This window comes from Pelodiscus sinensis, chromosome 22 (genome assembly GCF_052426305.1).
Source record: "Pelodiscus sinensis isolate ZL-2025 chromosome 22, ASM5242630v1, whole genome shotgun sequence".
Classification (NCBI taxonomy): Eukaryota; Metazoa; Chordata; order Testudines; family Trionychidae; genus Pelodiscus; species Pelodiscus sinensis.
The window spans coordinates 847,501-865,788 of record NC_143073.1 but is presented as its reverse complement, the minus strand read 5'-3'; the positions used below and the strand labels follow the sequence as shown (position 1 = coordinate 865,788).

Below are 18,288 nucleotides of genomic sequence, written 5' to 3'. Positions count from 1 at the left end.
CCTGCTCCTTTGTAAGGGTACCAGTGGGAACGGCTTGACCGAGGAGACAGTGACTCGGCGGCTATGGGTCGGAGCGCTAGGACAGGGTGATGCTGGTTTGCTGTTGGCATCTCCCATTGCCGACTCCACGGAAGCCGTGTCCACGGGTGAGCCACAGCGCTCCAGGGCGGGGCAGGCTTTGGTGCGGGGGGGGGACTTGCTCGGCCCCACTGAATCAAGGCACAAGTAAGGCCCCGTTCTCCTTTCCCCTGAAACCTTCTTTGGCCGGCAAAGCGCAGCAGGCGTTCTCCCCAGCACTCTGGGTTCTGCGGCGAGGGCCAACCCCTGGAAAGCTGGAGAGACGCTGGCAGCACAGAGCAGGCGGCCCTCGACGCTTTGGTGATCTTCAGTGAGGAGCCCGACACATTGCAGAGCCTCGTCGATGGCAGGAGGGGAGCACGGGGGAGAGAGGTTTTGTGGGGAGAATTGTCGCCTGTCCTGCGGGGAAGGGAGGCTCTTCGCCCCTGGAGCGGCTGAGAGACGCTCCCGGGCCAGTGCTGAATCCTGCCCATGCCCGTAGCTGGTGAGTAACAGGCTAGGTGGGGCTCCCAGACAATTATCCCGCGCTCCCGAGGGAGGGGTCTCTGACAGCCGATGACTTAACCCGAGACCAAAGCATTTCCCGCAGCGGTTGGGAAACAAGCTGGTCCTCATGCAAATTCCTCGTCTCCGCTTCCCGGGTCTCCTCAGCCTTATAAATTAGCTCCCCTTCCACAGGTGCATCCACCCGCTTGGCTTGGAGCTGCAGCTGCCACAGGTGAGTGTCTGGGCCGAGCTCGCTCCCAGTGCCGGGGCTGCTTGTTACTCTCGGCTGCAGAGATGCGGCAAGTTTTGCTTCTAGACTCCTGGGCCAGACAGGACCGTAGGGACCATCTGGAGCGACCTGCAGCACGTGGCTGGCCACAGGCCCTCACCCCCCCCCCCCCCCCCGTCACCACAGGCTGAGTCACTGAGCCCTCGAATCATGACTTGAAGGGTCCAAGCCCCAGAGAAGGGACCCGTGCCCCGTGCTGCGCAGGGGGGGAAGCCTCCTGGGTCCCTGTCCCTCTGACCTGGAGGGGATTCCTTCCCGCCCACATGTGGTGATCAGCGAGAGCCTGAGCATGGGGGCCCAGCCCAGCAGCCAGACGGCCGAGGAAGAGTCACGGCACCCACTCGGGGCCCGTGTCCTGCCCCACGACGGCCTTTGCCAGTGCAGCGGGAGGGGCCGCCGTCTGTTCTGCTCTGGGGGCCGCTTAGAAACCGTTCCCATTTGCAGGGGCCTCTGGAGAAAGGCTCCGTATTTCTACGTGCTGCTGGGCTGGAGCCTTGATTCTTCTTCTGCCTAGATGCTCCCAGCGAGACGAGGGCCCCACGGGCTGAGGCACATGCCCGGGGTGTGGTGATGCCTAGTCCACGGCCCTCACAAAGCCCCGGCCACGTGGCGAGGGAAGGCCAGGGCAGCAGCTCTCTGCCCGACGGGGCAGCTGAGAGGAAGGTTTGTCGCCTGGGGCAGAGAGACACAGGGAGAGTTGGGAAAACACTGAAAATTGTGCCCTCTCGCAGGGTTGAAATGGGAGCAATTGTCCATGTTTGTGACTTTTTTCTTCAAAAAAGGTTGAAATGATTTTTCCCTGATTTCAAAAACCCCGACAGTGGAAGCGAGGAAAACGATTGTGTTCAGGGTTTTGCTCCCTTGTGTTCTGTGTCTTGATCCTCAAGCGATTCCACACGCGTGCCTGTCCCCAGTGCTAAGCTCAACCTGGCCTTCCAATCCCAGGCAACCTGCCAAAATGGACGCCCGAGCCGGTGAATCGGGAGGGCAGGCCAAGGCGCGCGGTGGCAGGTCTGGTCCCTGCTGAAAAGACGCCTCCTTTCCCTTGCAGGTTTACCTCGACCGTTGGAAGATGTCTTCCCAGCAGCACCAGTGTAAACAGACCTGCCCGCCTCCGAAATGCCAGGAGAAATGCCCTCCGCCGTGCAAGGAGCCGTGCCCCCCTCCGAAATGCCCTTCGCCGTGCAAGGAGCCGTGCCCCCCTCCGAAATGCCAGGACAAATGCCCTCCGCCGTGCAAGGAGCCGTGCCACCCCAAGTGCCCCCCCGTGCAGCAGGGCCAAGACTGGAAGCAGTGCTAGCTTCCGCTGAGCCCGGCGCCGGGAAACGAGGAGCAGGAGCCAAGCCCAGAGGGCCGGCGGGTCCCCTCTCTCCTGGCGCGTGTCGCTTCTGCTCTCCCCGCCGGAGCCTTTCGTACAGCGCCCGGCCTCGTCCCGCTGCCTCTGTCCTCGCGCCCCGAGAGCTGCCAGGAGGGATCGTGCAGCCCTGAGCAGCACCCTGCACCCTGGGGCCACCTGCTCCTCCTCCGTCCTCCGCGGGCAGCCGGGGGGGCCGAAATGCCAATCCCCACTTCCCACCCGGCGGCTGATTGTGGCCAATAAAATGTCAGTTAAGATCGTTGTCTCCTGTCTTCTAAGGGATCCCGTGGGGAGGAGAGGAGGAGATGTGAGGGGCTCAAGGCGTAAGGCTGGACTGTGAGGGGTCCGGGGGTCAGGGCTGGGGTGAGGAGGGCCTCAGGGCCGGGGCTGGGGGTGCCGGAGTGCGAGAATGGGATGGGAGGCTTAGGGTAAGGAGTGGTGGGGCGGAGTCAGGGCAGGGGGGTGAGAGGTGTGGGGTGCTCAACGCATGGAGTGGGGGGCTCAGGAGAGGGGGTGGGGTGCTTGGCAACTGGTCCGTGGCGCTAGCCTGGGGCGGCAAGGGCCATGCAACCTGGCTGGTGGCGGCTCCCTGGGGCGCGACAGGAGGTCCCACGGTGGGGCAGCGAGTGCCACGTTCCCAGGGAGCCGACACTGCCTGGCACCATGGTACCTGCCACCCTAACACAGCTCCCCCTTTCGGCTGCATCCCACACAGCCCCTTGCCTGGCCTTTAATTATGGGAAGAGGCGGCCTCCTGCCGAATGTGGCGTTCCCCATTCGTACCCTTTGGGAGGAGGTCTCACACAAACGGACAGACACACACAGCTTCCGGCTGAGACATGGCCCTGTGTGGGTTTGCTTTCCGCCTCGCCCCGACCAGTTTCACAAGCCTCCAAAAATCAGGGGCGCTCCCTCCAGGCCAGCACATGAATCCATGGGCAGGTACCGTTTGAAGCCCTGTGGAACACTGTTGGGGGGGGGGGGTCCCCCTTTTTTTTTTTTGCTCAACAATTTTGGGTCTCCCTCTTTTTTTTCTTAATAGAATTCCCGCACCCCAGGGGTTTGGGAGTTTTTTGGAGGGGGGGAGGTTCGGTATTTTTGGTTAAACCATCTGGCAACCCAACCTGGTCCATAGGCTTCTGGGCCTGCCTCTGCTCTGGGGCACTGCAGAGGGTGTAGGGGGTGCATGGAGAGGGGGCAGGGAATCCCCAGGCCCTGGATGAAGCACAGCAAGGGGGGGAGAAATTCCAAGGGCCCATGAACAGGTGCGAGGGGGGGAGAACCCCCACACTTTGGGTAAAACGGCAGGAGGGAGGGGAAATCAGGAGAAGCCTCACAGTGAGGTGGGGGGAATCTCCACACACCAATGTGGAGCCCCGGGGAGGCGGAGTGTGCAGGCCCCCATAGGCTGGGCAGGAATCGCCAGGCCCCATAGCATGGGGCAAGGGTAATGCCCAGGCCCTGTAGCTGCAGCAGGGGAGGGGAACCTTACCTGTAGAAGGCGACTCGGCCGGCAACATGCCGAGCCCACCCCCGGCCGGTCAGCCGTGTGGTGCTGCGGCGGTCCCCACTCGCTGCCCCACTGACGACATGTGGATCGCCGCCCTCCTCTCTCTACGCCTCCCTCTCCATGCTGGTGGGGTGTCACATTACTGGATTTTGAGAGGGAGCAGCCAGATCACTGCTGCACCCAGGGGTGGGGGTGTTGGCCCCCAAAATGGTATAAAAGGGGCCATGTGGGGTGTTGAATAGGAGCTCACTGTCTGCCGATCCTGTGTACGCTGTTCATGTGATTGTATAATGTCTGTGTGTGGAGTTAGGAGTCTGTAATCTGTGTGGATACTGAAGATTTCCCTGCATGTGGTTGAGCATTGGGCAGAGCCCGGCCTATGGACATGCTAATCAGCGAGGCCCTGTGGGACAATGGAACTCAATGGGCCAAGGACACACCTAAAGACTGAGGGTGACTCATACCTAAGGGCTACTAGCAGGGACACAGGGATAGGCCATGGGCCAGGTGACCTGCTGTAGCCAAGAAGAGACCAGGAAGGAGGGATAAATAGGCCACGTGGTGGTCTCCATCTTGGTCTTCGGCTCAGCACTTCATCCCAGAGGCAGCAGTGCTGGGATCGAAGAGCCAGGAAGACCTGTGGACCCATCCTGATCCTAGGATGCGCAACAAGGACTTTTAAACCAGCAGCTGTAACATCTCTGCTAGAGCCTGCATCGAGAACTGGGAGATTCGATGACTGTAATATACTATCCTTTAACAACCTCACTCTCATGCTTTTCTTTATCGTAATAATAAACATTTAGTTGTTAGATGCTAAAGGATTGGCCCAGCATGATTTGTGGGTAAGGTCCAGAGGGTAAATTGACCAGGGATCTGTGGCTGGTTTCTTGGAACCAGACAGGACTTGTTCGGGGTAGGTGGGATTGGGTGCTAAGACCCCCACCGGTGTATGAGGCCCGGGGCCATCTGGGGCACAGATATTGCTGGGGTGTCGGAGGGGTTTTGCTCGTGAGGCTTCAGGCAGGCTGCTGAAGCGCTCTGGGACTGGTTTGTGGCCTGTTTGGAGAGGTCACCAGTCTGGGGGCTGTAAGGAGCCCCGGATTTGAACAATTCGCCCTGAGCAGACGCCTTCAGCTGTGCCCAGACATGGCCCGGTCCGTCACAGTGGCGTAGTCAACAGGATTCACAGATCTTGGTCAATTGAGCTTTGGGATCAGGACCCCACGCTGTCTAAATTTGATTTTTGGTGTTGAGAGTTTGGTTGGTTAAAGAGCTGCTGCAATGAGCCAGGGACTATATGAGAGTCTGGGCAAAAGTGCTCTGAAGGATTTGTGCTGGGGAGAGGCATTGCCTTTAGGAAAAGGGCCTCTAAACTAGATCTGGTAGTGTTGTTACTAGCCAGAGATGTGGCTGAAAGGGAGCAGAAGCAAGCCAAGGAAGCTGCTGAAAGAAGGCAGAAGGCAGATGAAGAAATGGCTTAGAGAAAGCAGGAGCTGGATCAGGAACTTGAAAAGAGAAAAGCAGAACATGCAGAGAGACGGGCAGAGCATGCAGAGAAGATGGCCCTAGCCAAGGAGGAAAATGCTAGACTTGACCTCCAGCTTAAGAGACTAAAAGAGCAAGAGAGACTGTATTCTCCTGAAGGTTCGATGTGTAACTCTGCGGGTATGCGGGATGCTTATGATATGGCAGACGTGTTTTGCCCAGCTGATGTGATAACCCAGCCCCAACCTGTAGCTAACAGGGAGGTTTGGGAAGGGTGTGCATGTGGGTATGGAAAGTTTCCTGGAGTGGGTCAGTCTTACTGTAACCAAGGGGAAAGTGTCTCTACATGTGTACCTGTGGCAGATGGCTGTGTGTCTGTGCAGGGGGGCAGTGAGCCTGTGGGTGAGGGACCCAAGGGCCCGTCTGATGCCTCAGAGGTGAGGCTGGAATCAGAACCAGGGCAGGAAGGGCCCAGAAATCAGGGAAGTGTTTCTCTGGGGCAGTCTGGAGTGGCTGGCCAGAGTGAAGTTTTAGTTGAGTTGGTGGCTCGTGAGGTTTGTGGAATTGAACCTGCACAAGCTGAAAGTGAATTGTGTGAAGAAGCACAGTGTGTGCAAGCTGGCAATTTGGCTGGTGGAAGTAGCAGTGGGGCAGTAAAGGAAGCTATCTCAGGCTGTGTCTAGACTACATGCCTCTGTAATGCTTCCTAGTTTGAACTACCGTTACTCCTCTGTGGAGTCGGCAATGGGAGATGCCAACAGCAGTCCAGCATCACCCTGTCCTAGCGCTCCGACCCATAGCCGCCGAGTCACTGTCTCCTCGGTCAAGCCGTTCCCACTGGTACCCTTACAAAGGAGCAGGTCGCACAGATCCCTTGCATGGGAATCCGGGGGGGAGCTGCGCCTCTGAAAATCAGGCTCTAGCCGGTCTCAGTCTACGCAGCACACTTACTTCGAAATGAGCTATTCCAGATTCGTTATTCCAAAAAAGCTTATTTCCAAATAGCACGTCTACACTGCAGGGAAGCCTTGAGATGAGCCCGAGGCCGGCTCCCCTAATGTAGATGCGCTGGCTCGATTTAGAGCCCCAGGAGGCCCTGGGGAGGAATAACTTACAGGCTACTTCGAAATAGCAGAAGTGCAGCGTGTACACGCGCCTTATTTGGAAATAGCTATCTCGGAATGGGCGTTATTCCTGGTAGAATGAGGTCTGCAGATCTCGGAATAAGCTGTCTGTAATTTCAAAATGAGTTTGAAAGAACGGAATGGCTCTATAGACGCTCGCATTGTTATTTCAAAATACCGCAAGCTATCTCGAAATAACGGGGCAGTGTAGAGGCACCCTTCAAGTATGAATTTTGAGAATAGCAGCTCACTGCTGGATCCCAGCAAGCTGACTGTCAGCGAGAATCTGACCCGGTTTACACAGGAAGTAGTTGAAATGGAATCAGGTCCTTTGAGTTCTCTATAACTGTTTGAGAGAGAGACAGAAGGAAGGAGAGGGTATGGGGATTAGACAGACAGACAGACAGACAGACAGACAGACAGACAGACAGACAGACAGATAGATAGATAGATAGATAGATAGATAGATAGATAGATAGATAGATAGATAGATAGATAGATAGATAGGATGACTGTCTGTCTATCTAAGTTCCTGACACATCGAGGTGCAGTTTCAGGGTAGTGTGTCTCATTTCTTAACTGAAACACATTATAAACTTTCACCACCTTGTTCTTCTTGTTCTCAGTCATTCTCTCTCTGGATGAAGCGGAAGAACACACCGAGTGATCACAGCTTGTGTTCATTCATCACTTGAGGAAAAGATTGAATGAGAAGATGGTTTGATAAGACTGTCACAGACACTCCTACGTTCGAAACTCTTCCTACCCAGGTTAACCACGTGCCCCGTGTGCATTAATGACACGTCAGACAAATCACAACACTGAGTCGTGTGGGGGGTAGCTTGCAAATGGCCTTTGCCACCGTCCAGACAAGTCAAGGGAAGACTTGGCAACACACTATGAACCAAAGCAGGGTTTTTATTTCCTTTAAACCACGTTTTTAAACATATTTCTGGCAAACGATAGTCCCGGCTCCCCGACACTTCCTGGGGGGAAACCCCCTTCAAAACCCAGGAATGCTGCTTGGACACAGGATGCTCGGCTGTTTCGCAGGGAACGTCTTTGTCTTGCGTCTTTTGACAGCACCGGTGAACACAAATTTCGACAATGTCCCGGTGCTTCTGTCCACACAACACACATGCTGCGAAGAGCTTCAGGCTGAGGAATGGGCCTGTGCGGGGTTTCTGGCTTCTTCACCCCGACCAGTTTCACAAGCACCCAGAAATCAATGGCCGCTCCCAACCCATCTTATCCCGGACATCAACGCATGGTCACGTGCAGCTGGAAGCTCTGGGGCTTGCCGCCACTGTCCGTGAGGGAGGGGTCTCCATTGCTCTTGCAGCACAGTTGAAGCCTGGTTTCACCCCGTGTCACTGCCCCTGGCAGGAAGTTGAAGTGACACTTGGGTGGTGTAGAAACAGAATGGGGAGGGGGGGCAGGGATGAGGAAGGTCGTTAGCTGAGCAGACAATGACAGAAGAAGGCCCAGTGGCTGGATATTATCACCAGACAATTTCCAGTTAGAAAAAGGCGCCATTGCCCGGCCGAGAGCGAGAGGCTGAGAGATTAGCCATTCAGACGCTCGGTGGGGAGGCGGGGGGTCCCACCCACCCACCTATGCCGCCAGCTGGAGAAGACTTGAATCTATGGCAAGGGGTTCAGCCAATACACAAATGCTGGGATTGGCTTTAAAGAGACAAGAGAAAAAAAGTGTAAAAAAGAAGCATCGAGTTGGGGGGTTGGGTTTTGTTTTTTCCCTCTGCAAATGCTGTTTTGAAATTCCAGTTTTGTTTCGACACTCTTTCACAAGGAAGGGGAGGAGGAGGGGATTACGTGGCCCTGTAATGATGGAAGTTTAGGAATTTTCCAGAAAAGAAGATGATTCAAACAAGGAATGTAAGAGGGTGTTGGTAGAACCGGTTCGGGTTGCTACACACCAAGTGCTCACGCTATCCATCCAGAACCTCAGTTCCGGCAACCGCAGCTCAGAGATGCTATAAAAGGCCTGGTTCCACAGTGCTCCACAATCCACTTGGCTTCTGACTGCTTCTCCTCGCTCAGTGCTGTGGGTGAATTGGGTAAGTGTCTCTCTTCCAGCTGAAGGCTCCCTTTGTGGTGGTCATTATCTTCTGGCCCTCGGTTCGGTAGAGATCTATTTTGGATAACACTTGTGTTCTTTGTGTGGGCTTTATGGCTTCTTGCACTTGTCTGCCAGCATTGGTGACTGGCATTAATTAGATTCATGTCAGTGCTTATGAATCTTCAGCAGGGATGCACCCGGGGCCCTGTGTAGAAAATCATTTAAGCTTCTGCTTAGCCTCAAGCAGGAACTTAAATTCCTTCCTTCTCCATTAAAGCACTTAGAATTACAGCTACGCCAAATATTGATTTAAAAAAATTTTCTTTAGTTCCTTGGCAATTCCAAAAACATTTGGAAAAACTGGTTTGGGGTTGATCAGGGAACAAAAGATTTCAAAATGTTTGGTGGCCTGAAAATGTGAAGAAAACAACGTGGGGTTGAACTAGATTTAGATGTTCAGTGTGTAACTGTTTATCGTGTTTTAAAATAAAACCGAAGGACAGTGCACAACCCCCAAGGAGAGTGGGTGACATTCACATGGGGAGTCGTAGCCAGGCTGAATTCTTACAGGACTCTTAGCAGAGAATAACTGACGCCCTGTGAATGGTAACAAAACAGAAATTACTGGATTATTTTCTCCTAATCCTTCTGGGAACAGTCAGCTGACGACAAGTAAGAGCCTATGTAATGTATGCCAAAGTACGCAGAGGCAAGATTTAGCTTCTGATACAGCAAGGAGTCCAAATTGCTGAGGTTTCAGCAGCTAATTCCCTTGGGTGCGTCTGGAAAATCCCATCCTGCAAGAAGGTAAACTCCTGGAGGATTGTCCCATGTTCACCAGGGCTGTGTTCTTCCTTTCCTTTCAGGTTGACCTGAATCGTAGAAAGATGCCTCACCATCAGCAGCAGTGTAAACAGCCCTGCCAGCCACCTCCAGTGTGCCCTCCGCTGTGCCAGGAAACCTGCCCAACCCCCAAGTGCCCGGAGCCATGTTCACCCAAGTGCCCGGAGCCGTGTTCACCCAAGTGCCCGGAGCCGTGTCCAAAGCCATGCCCGGAGCCGTGTCCAAAGCCATGCCCAGAGCCCTGCCCGGAGCCCAAGTGCCCGGAGCCGTGTCCTCCACCCCACTGCCAGGAGAAGTGTCCTCCACCCCACTGCCAGGAGAAGTGTCCTCCACCCAAGTGCCCGCCTACACAGAAGTAAAACTGAAGTGCTAGCAGCCTTCATCCATGCATCCACAGCTCAGGAATGTCCAGCAAACCAAAGAGTGCCGACTTGCAACTAATTTCATTCTTGTTTCTCCCACTTTGTCCTGGGCTTGGCTTCGGGAGGGTGTGGTTCAGAGCTCTGCTCATATGTTGTATATTGATTCTGGCATTAGTATCCTCTGGAGACTGGTGTAGTCTGCAATCAACTGTACCCCTGAAATATTGGCACTTACACCCCTCATAGCCATTCCATATCATGTACTGGCTCTGATAGTGCAGTACATTCATTCTCCTGTTTTCCATTCCATCCTTAATTGTAAACATGCTGGAATAAAACTTATAATTTATGTTATCCACTGTCTCCTAGTGTTTCCCTTGCCGTCCGGATCTGTACTTTATTGTTCTTGGCTATCCAGACATTGCTATGGCTCCCATCGCTGTATTATCTGAGCTCCTCATATTGCTCAATTTACTCTGGCAGCTTAACCAAAGCAGAGAAGTGTTATAACTAAGGCAGTTGGGAAACTGATCTCCAGAGAGATCGAGTGACTTGACCAATGTCTCACTGGCCAACTGCAGCAGATCCAGGTCTAGCCCTCTGAGACTTTAGGACTCAGTTCTGTAATTTAACCAGACGACTGTCCTGGGACCTATTTGCCTCTCTTTCTCTCTGTCTCCTAGGAGATAGGTAAGCAAACCTGGAAAACAAAATATTTTCCACTAAAGTTTTTTCAAAACGTGTCCAAATTTCACAAAAACGTATGATTTGTGCTATTCCAATTTAAAAAGACCTAAGCAAACTGAAGACCATTGAGATCATGAGTGCTGGATTTTCATCAGAATCCCAGGAAGAAATTGATCAAAAATAATTTTCCACCTACATTTTCACCATAACCTCTCATTTCACCAAAAACTATTTCTGTGGATAAGTTTGACCAGTTCCAGTTCAGGGCTGTGTCTAGACTGGAATGATTTTCCACAAATGCTTTTAACGGAAAAGTTTTTCCATTAAAAGCATTTGCAGAAAAGAGCATCAAGATTGGCACTGAGGCTTTTGCGCAAAAGCTTCCGTGCCTATCTAGACGCGGTTTTGCGCAAGAAAGCTCTGGAGGCCGTTTTCGCCATTGGGGCTTTTTTGTGCAAACAGTTTTTGCCTGTCTACACTGGCCCTCTTGCACAGTGTAGCGGGAGCATCATAGTATTTATGCAAGAACACTGACAATCTTACATGAGATCGTCAGTGTTCTTGCGCAAATTCAAGCGGCCAGTGTAGACAGCTTGAAAACTTGCCAGTCTAGACGCAGCCATGGAGTTCTCTGGCAATCTGTTCTTTAAACGTAAGAATGCCTGTGTAGCCAGACATAAAGCCCCATTTTAACATCCATCTTTGTCTGCTTAAAACCATGCAGGGCACATAAGAGCTGGAAAACAGCATATTCTTTGAAAACCTTGGAGCAGGAGGTTTAGATATGCTGGCTCAGTGACCGTGACCAACTGTAAGCAGAGATAGGAGGGTGGTCGAACTAATTGTTGACCAAGAGGCTGTACATTGTGCCCTTGACTGAAACCCATATTGATACGAACACATACCCGTCCACGGGGGAAGGAATCTCCCGCCCAACAGAACATCCGGCAGTCCTAATTTAGTTATCTTCCTCTCTTACAAGTGTAAATTAACTTGTAACCTGCTTGTAAGAACTGGCACCACAAAATGGACCAGTAAAATTTGGCCTCTGAAGATAAGAAAGAGAATACGGGCCCCCAGGGGTATAAAGATGAGCCCAGCAGCACATTTGCTTTGTGTGTCAATCTACCATCTATCTGCTGGTCGGGTTTGGTGTTTGACCTCCCGAGGTTCCAGAGGGGACGCCCACCTCGTATTCGTCTTTCCGAGGAATTGAGAGACCGGCCCTGGCCTGACACGCTGGAGTCGAGAGGCACAGAAGGGGGTAAAAATTGTACCTGGATGTGGTCCTTTGTTTAAGTATATATACATAATGTTAGAGCTCTTTAAAGATTAAGCTGTCACTTGGTACCATTATTTTTCTATTTTCTATCTTTACCTTTTTCCTGTAACCATTTTAAGATCTATATTTTGCTAATAATTAAGAAATAGAGCAATAGCCATTGTAACCATATGATTTATAAGTTCCTTTAATAAACCTGTAACTGTTTAAGTTTTTAACCTGACTCCTTCAGTTGCTGTGATAGAACCAAGCACAATTTAAAAGAACTTCAGCCGGTCATAAAGGGACAGACATAGGGAGAGCTTGGGCGTTTGGATCTGTGTCACTCCCAGGTGACAAGATCCGTTGGGGCACCTTTCCAGCCTTTCCCAGGCTGCCCGCTGCGAAGGAACTTTTGTGTTCTAGCAGTTAAAATCTAAGGTGTAATAAGCTCTTCCTACACACTGGGGCGTCTGTTAGCCTGTTTGGCTACCCTCTGCGACGGGACCTTGGTCCTAGCAGTAAAGTCACGGACGTTAAACACTCGGGGCTCCTTTCAGCCTTCTGGGCTGCCCGCTGCGACGAGACTTCGTGTCTTAGCAGTTAAAGACTTAGGAGACATACCCACACACACTGCCCTGACCGTCGGCTGACAGCCTGGCTAGGAACTGAAGCCCGGGCAGCAAGAGAGGGAAGGAAGGGTCAGTGTGAGCAGCGAGGGAGGGTTGGCTGAGTGGGTGTGGAGGCCCGGTCTGGTCGGTGTCTGCTCAGCGGTGGCTGGAGACTCTGGCTTCATAGACAGGTTGAACGTCGAGTGTTTAGAGAGCTGGCGGGGATGGGGCTTGTGAGGAGCAAGGCTGGCAGGGAGCCAAGGAGAAAGGCCAATAAGGATGGGTACATAGGAGAGGGGGAGGGAAGATGCTGGCTCCATGGATCAGAATCTTGAGGGCAAAGAAGGTGAAACCAGGAAGTGGCTGGGACGTTGGCCCGTGGGGGCAGGGGCTGGTGTGGTTATCAGGAGAGCTTGGGCCTCGCAACACTGACGTCTCCCCCCAGCTAAGGAGCAGCGCCAGAGGCCAGAGCCAGGGGTAGGCCAGCTGACATGTTGAAAGCCCATGTTTTTACCAAAAAATCCCCAGGTTTTCCAAAAGGTGGGATTCCCGTTTTTGTGATTTTTCACTCTACTTTAGGATCATTCAAATATACATAAAATGAACCAGTTTTATCAGGAAAATACAAGACATTGCATGACACAGACGTAGGATTATAACATATTAGTCTGTCTAGATGCGCGAAGCTGCCGACTGAAGTACGGCTCCGTATTGGAAGACGCACAGGAAACAGACTCGCCTGCAAACTCTGAAGTGCACGCGCTTCCGAACGTCCCGATGCATCTTGTCCCTACCACGGAGCCATTTCACGCTGTCGGCAGGTAGCGGTTTAAAGATTTGGCTCCCTGAAATGGGAAGAAAGCGAAAGTCGATAGCAGAATGTTTCAGAAAATGAGGAATTCTTTGAACGTTTTCAAGCCCCTCCCCCAAAAGAGGAGAAAGGGATGAAGTTGGCTCTTTGCAAATGCTGCGGCCCAGTTAGAACTCTTCGCCTGTAAACACTGAGATTTGTAAGTCCACAGCGGGAAACGCGTTATTCCAATAAAAGAGCTGTTTGGGGACTGGGGAGACGGTGTTTTCCCAGCCCCAGAGGTGCTTTGCAATGTGAGCGCTGCTTTCGTTTTCAGCGCACCACATTGGGGAACACAATTCAAAGCATTAACCTTCTGAATCCTTTCCCCTCCCCCCACATCTTTCCGTCCAGCAAAACAGCCCTCGATATTTACCCCGACAGGTGGTCCCTGCTTTGCACTGATTTGTCCTGCTTCTCTGGGGGGATCCGGGCTGGTAAGGTCCTGGGGAGAATTCACTGCACTCCCCTGAGACGGGAGGGCCCTCTATGTGATCTGGCCACCAGAGGGAGACGCCACCCACATTTTCCCAGGTGCATCACTGGGCCATACAGGGAGGAGGATCACAGGAAGCCGTTGCAGTGATACGGGGATCAGAGATCCTGCCCCGCCCCCTCCAGGATAATCCCCACAGTGGCATGCCCAGGGGGGCCATGCCAGGGGGTTGTGTCTGGTCCAGCTCTCAGTGCTGCCTGGAGTGCACCAGCCCCCCACCCCTCCGGCTCCCCCGAGCCCTTGGATGCACAGAGCTCCGGCAACGATTTCAAGGGCCGGGGGCTGAGGGCACCGCCGCTGCCATGAGCCCCGGAGCAGTTGCTCCTTTCGTCCCCACCCCACTGTCAGGCCGGGACACGCTCTACAGCTAATGCTGGTTCCAGCTCCTCCCAGCGCTGTCCCCTGCCTGGCGACGGCCCCCATGGCCGGTCTGCACTGCCGGCAGTGGCGTAGTGGGAATAATCTCCCCCACCCAACTCTCCCCTGTTCAGTTCTCTGTCCACCCCGGGACGCGGGCGGGGTCTCTTCACATGGCTCTTTCTTCCCAAGCGGCATGTGGGAAATGCACAGGGACAGCAGCGGCTCTGAGCAATCTGCGCTAGCCCAACGTCTGGAAACTAGAGATTTCTCCCCTTGGCGGGGGAGAGCCACACTGATACCCAGAGTCACACAGGTCGTGCTTGGGCGGCGCACGGGAGAGCGATGGGCACCAGAATCCTATTTCTCCTCCCATCCCAGCCCGGCCTTGTGTCAAAAGGAGGCACCAAGGTCTTTTCTCGAGCCGCGCTGCTGCGCCTGTGCATTCGCAAACCATTCAATAAACTAAAAGGGAAGAGCCTCCTTAGTGTGGTGAGCAAGACACGAGGAGTCATTCTTCCGCTCTGCTCCGCACTGAATAGGCCTCAACTGAGCTTTGTGTCCAGTTCTGGGCCCCACATTTCAGGAAAGATGTGGAGGAATTGGGGAAGGTCCAGAGAAGAGCAACGAGAATGATGAAAGGTCGAGAGAACATGAGATGTGAGGCAAGACTGAAGGAACTGGGCTTGTTTAGTTTGGAAAGGGGAAGAGTGAGAGGGGATATGAGAGAGGTTTTCAAGTATCTAAAAGGGCGTCACAGGGAGGAGGGGGAAATTGTTCTCCTTGGCCTCTGAGGACAGGACAAGAAGCACTGGGCTTAAATTGGAGCAAGGGAGGTTTAGGTTGGACACTGGGAAAGACTTCCTGCCTGTCAGGATGTTTAAACACTGGAAGAAATTGCCCAGGGTGGTTGCGGAAACTCCATCACTGGAGACATTTAAGAGCAGGTTGCACAGACACCTGTCAGGGATGGTCTAAACGGTACTTGGTTCTACCGGGAGGGCAGGGACTGGACTCGATGACCTCTCGCGGTCCCTTCCAGTTCTAAGACACTATGATTCTACGATTTCTTATGATTTCTTCTAAGAACGATGGTTTCGTGTAGAGGGGTTAAATTATTTTAATGTAAGTTTTATCATTTTTAAACCCAGCTAAGGATACGTGAGAAACGAGGCTGAAATACATTTTTTCTTTGATTTCTACAGCAGGAGCAAGAGCAGCAGGTTATTGCAGGTTCCGGGGGCCAAATTCCTACCAATGGTGTCAGAATTGCACCGTGTGGCTGATGAACTGCAGGGCACAGTATTCCCAGCTGCCAGTAGGGGTCTCCCGGAGCAGAGGCTCCGCCCACATGCGGTGCAGGGAGGTTTTGTGTCCCGGTGCTGAGCTGGGAGATGCCCACGTCATTCCCACAGTGGCCCCGATCCGGAGGGTGTGACAGACCGGTCCGGTCTGGGCACAGCTGAGGGCCTCCGCTCAGGGCGAATTGCTCAAATCCGGGGCTCCTTACAGCCCCCAGACTGGTGACCTCTCCAAACAGGCCACAAACCAGTCCCACAGAGCACTTCAGCTGCCTGCCTGAAGCCTCACGAGCAAAACCCCTCAGACACCCCAGCAATATCCGTGCCCCAGATGGCCCCGGGCCTCATACACAGGTGGGGGGTCTTAGCACCCAATCCCACCTACCCCGAACAAGTCCTGTCCGGTTCCAAGAAACCAGCCACAGATCCCTGGTCAATTTACCCTCTGGACCTTACCCACAAATCACGCTGGGCCAATTAGCATCTAACATCTAAAGGTTTATTATTACAATAAAGAAAAGCAGGAGAGTGAGGTTGTTAAAGGATAATATATTACATGCATTGAATCTCCTAGTTCTCGATGCAGGCTCTAGCAGAGATGTTACAGCTGCTGGTTTAAAAGTCCTTGTTGCACATCCTAGGTCACAGGTCTTCCTGGCTCTTCGATCCCTGCAATGCTGCCTCTGGGATGAAGTGCCGAGCTGAGTACCAAGATGGAGTCGACCACCTGGACTCTTTGTACATCCTTCCTGGTCTCTTCTTGGCTGCAGCAGGTCACCTGGCCAGCGGCCTATCCCTGTGTTCCCTGCTGGCAGCCCTCAGGTGTCAGCCCTCATTCGTTAGATGTGTCTTTGGCCCATCGAGTGCCATTGTCCCACAGGGCCTCGCTAATTAGCATATCCACAGGCCAGGCTCTGCCCACTGCTCAACCACATGCAGGGAAATGTTCAGTATCCATACAAGTACATGCTAATAATTGCACACACAGACATTATACAAACACATGAACAGAGTACACAGGATCAGCAGACAGTGAGCTTCTATTCAACACCTCACATGGCCCCTTTTATACCATTTTTGGGGCCAACACCCCCTATGGGTGCAGCAATGATCTGGCTGCTCCCCTCAGAAGCCAGTAATGTGACTGTCCAAACACCCCTGGCTAATTTCAGGCATACAGCTAGATACTGAGACTAAGGAGAAACTGTCTCTGGTTGTCTGTCTGTGTGTGGGGAGGAGTTTCTTCCTTTGTCTGAGGAAGGTGCCCCACAGCCTGTGATTGCTGAGAGCAGTGCTGTTGTCCCAGAGTTGGGTCTGGATACGGCTACAGCCCAGGAAGTGGGTGGCCCAAGGTTTGTGTCTGTTGGGGAGAAGGAGGCTGTGACCTGGGTAGATCCAGGCAGTGTTCTGCCAGAACCCCAGAGATCAGACAGTGGTGACACGGATGTGGTGCCTGATGCTGCTGTGTTGCTGGAAGAGGGGGCAGCGACTCTGTGGGACCAGGGTGACTCCTTAGCCCAGGCACAAGGAAAGAATGAGGGCATGTTAACTCTGGTGCCTAATGATGTTGTGGACGTTTACAGCCTTCTAGAGAGCTGCAAAGGGAGAGATGTCTCTGACCTTACATCTTGTGAGTCTGTCTGTGTGCCTGAGAGGGGACCTTTAGATGCTAAAGAATTGGCTCAGCATGATTTGTGGGTAAGGTCCAGAGGGTAAATTGACCTGGAATCTGTGGCTGGTTTCTTGGAACCGGACAGAACTTGTTCGGGGTAGGTGGGATTGGGTTCTAAGACCCCCCCCCACCTGTGTATGAGGCCCGGGGCCATCTGGGGCACGGATATTGCTGGGGTGTCGGAGGGGTTTTGCTCGGGAGGCTTCAGGCAGGCAGCTGAAGCGCTCTGTGGGACTGGTTTGTGGCCTGTTTAGAGAGGTCGCCAGTCGGGGGCTGTAAGGAGCCCCGAATTTGAGCAATTCGAGAATTGCACCGTGTGTCTGATAAACTGCAGGGCACAGTATTCCCAGCTGCCACTAGGGGTCTCCTGGAGCAGAGGCTCCACCCACATGTGGTCCAGGGAGGTTTTGGTCCCAGCGCTGAGCTGGGAGATGCCCACGTCATTCCCACAGAGGCCCCGAACCGGAGGGGCTCACGGGCTTCTGGCTGCGACGGAGCTTCGGCAGGATCCTCTTCGACAGGCTCCCAGCGAGGGCCACAAAGCAGATTCGTTGCTCTCTGACGTGGCCCCGGTGCCATGAGGCGGGACAGTGAACAGCCCCCGCGGGCGTGTGGTTACACACGCATTCACCAGTCCTCTCGCACAGGCCGGGACAGGCCCGTGGCAGCGGTTGCAGGTGACTCAAAGATCCTCCCAAAGCAGGCTGGCACGCGCCAAAGGGAGCTCACAGACCCAGCGGCCGGGCAACAAATTGGCCAATGAAATTCAACAGAGAAGTGCAACATCGTCTCACCAGCAACTCCCACCTGGCCATGGACAGTGTGACACCTGCAAAACCAGCAAACATGATTCTGGGCTGCATTAACAGGAGAGTTGTGAGCAATACACGAGACGTCATTCTTCCGCTCGACTCTGCGCTGGTTAGTCCTCAATTGGAGTATTGTGACCAGTTCTGGGCACCACGTTTCAAGAAGGATGTGGAGAAATTGGAGAAGATCCAGAGAAGAGCAACAGAAATAATTAAAGCTCTAGAAACCAGTTTTCAGGTATCTAAAAGGGTGTCATAAGGAGGAGGTAGACGACGTGTTCATCTTGGCCTCTGCATGAACATGTTCTCTGCAGAACGGCCCTGAGACGCGTCAGTCACGACACCTCTCGGCCTGCCTTGCGGGAGCCAAGCACACCCAGCCCAAGCACTCCAGGGAAGGCCTTTTCTGCAGTCCCCAGCCTCGGGCTCACACTTGCTGTGCCACCTCCCGGCCTGCTCGCTGCTCCGCTCACGTCCCCGGGGATGGCTGCGCCGGACTCACCAGCCCAGCGCCCTGCGAGCACCTTTGGAGCAGTTTAATCATAGAATCACAGAATATGAGAACTGGAAGGGACCTCGATAGCCATCGAGTCCAGTCCCCTGCCCTCACAGCAGGACCAAGCACTGT

The 18,288-nt window shown here is 53.5% G+C and overlaps 1 long non-coding RNA gene across 1 annotated transcript; it reads left to right on the top strand.

Moving 5' to 3' along the window:
- The first annotated feature begins 6,686 nt into the window (after window positions 1-6,686).
- Window positions 6,687-9,970, top strand: LOC112545117 (uncharacterized). Its single transcript, XR_012897457.2, has 2 exons — window positions 6,687-8,409; window positions 9,278-9,970. It is a non-coding gene; the product is annotated as an uncharacterized LOC112545117 (long non-coding RNA).
- The last annotated feature ends 8,318 nt before the right edge of the window (window positions 9,971-18,288 follow it).